This window comes from Mus caroli, chromosome 15, assembly GCF_900094665.2.
Source record: "Mus caroli chromosome 15, CAROLI_EIJ_v1.1, whole genome shotgun sequence".
Taxonomy (NCBI): domain Eukaryota; kingdom Metazoa; phylum Chordata; class Mammalia; order Rodentia; family Muridae; genus Mus; species Mus caroli.
The window spans coordinates 52138072-52139415 of NC_034584.1; the positions used below are offsets into that span (position 1 = coordinate 52138072).

Genomic DNA, 1344 nt, shown 5'->3' on the forward strand with positions numbered 1-1344 from the left:
CACGCCTTTAATCCCAGCACTCGGGAGGCAGAGGCAGGCGGATTTCTGAGTTCGAGGCCAGCCTGGTCTACAGAGTGAGATCCAGGACAGCCAGGGTTATACAGGGAAACCCTGTCTGGAAAAACCAAAAAAAAAAAAAAAGTTGCCACGGTCATGGTGTCTCTTCCCAGCAGAGGAAACCCTACTGTTGCTCAGGCTAGACTTGAGCTAATAGCAACACTTCTGCCTTAGCCTTAAGCTTTATGTATCTTTAATTATGTGTGTTTGTGCATGTGCAGTCCAGGCGTTGGAGCCCCTGGAGCTGAAGTTACAGACCATTTGAAACAACGGATCCAGGGGCTGAGAATTGAATTTGGGAAGAACCAAAGTATTCTTAGCTGCTGGTCAATCTCTCTAGCTTCAACCTGACTCGGTATTCTAAGTGATGTGATTATTGGCTACTAACTCTTAGCCAAGCAGAAGAATCAAGTCAAAGCATCTCACTTGAAATAATAAGTGAAATCCTTGAACCGAGTATTTAAGTATGGTAGAAAAAAAGCATTGCGTGAAAATGTGTTTCATACGAGGATATAGCAACTTCATGACCTTGAGGAATTTGGAAATCTAAAGAGAATTAATGGACCTTAGGGATATGTTAACTGTTTTCTATGAACCATAGCTTGAAACTAGTGACAACACCTGAGAAACTGGGTCAAGAGTACTACCATGGAGTGCTCACACACCCAGAAAAACACACAGATCTGAGTTCAAGGTTGACTTGGCCTGAGTTCTAGGACAGCCAGCGCTTTATAGGAAGACCTTGTCTCAAAAAGAAACAAAAAAGATCAAACAAACAAACAAACAACAACAACAACAAAAAACACAGGAGTCTACAGCCACCTTTGAATTCAAGGCTAGGCTCAGGTAGAGACCTTGTTTGAAACAAACACCCATATAAGCTCAAAAATGACACATAGAATCTACTGAATTAAAACAAAACCAGGGTTGGAGAGATGGCTCAGCAGTTAAGAGCACTGACTGTTCTTCCAAAGGTCCTGAGTTCAATTCCCAGCAACCACATGGTGGCTCACAACCATCTGTAATGGGATCCAATGCACTCTTGCGGTGGTGTGTGTCTGTGTACTCATAAATAAAAATAAATAAATCTAAAAACAAAACAAAACCAAACCAAACAAAACCAAACCCAAACATTCTACATGGGTTCTTCTGATCTTTCAAAACCTATATATATTTTTATATAAATAGTTGTATGTATTGACTCTATTCTCTACAAACGAGGGCTAGGCCTACAGTTCAGTGATAAAGCACTTCCTATGTATGTCTGGGGTCCTAGGTTCTTTTGCA

At 41.1% G+C, this 1344-nt stretch overlaps 1 protein-coding gene across 2 annotated transcripts in view; it reads right to left on the reverse strand.

Moving 5' to 3' along the window:
* The window catches only part of Atad2 (ATPase family AAA domain containing 2), a 45277-nt gene that overhangs the window by 35306 nt on the left and 8627 nt on the right, over positions 1 to 1344 (reverse strand). The gene's annotated exons all lie outside the window — the stretch shown is intronic.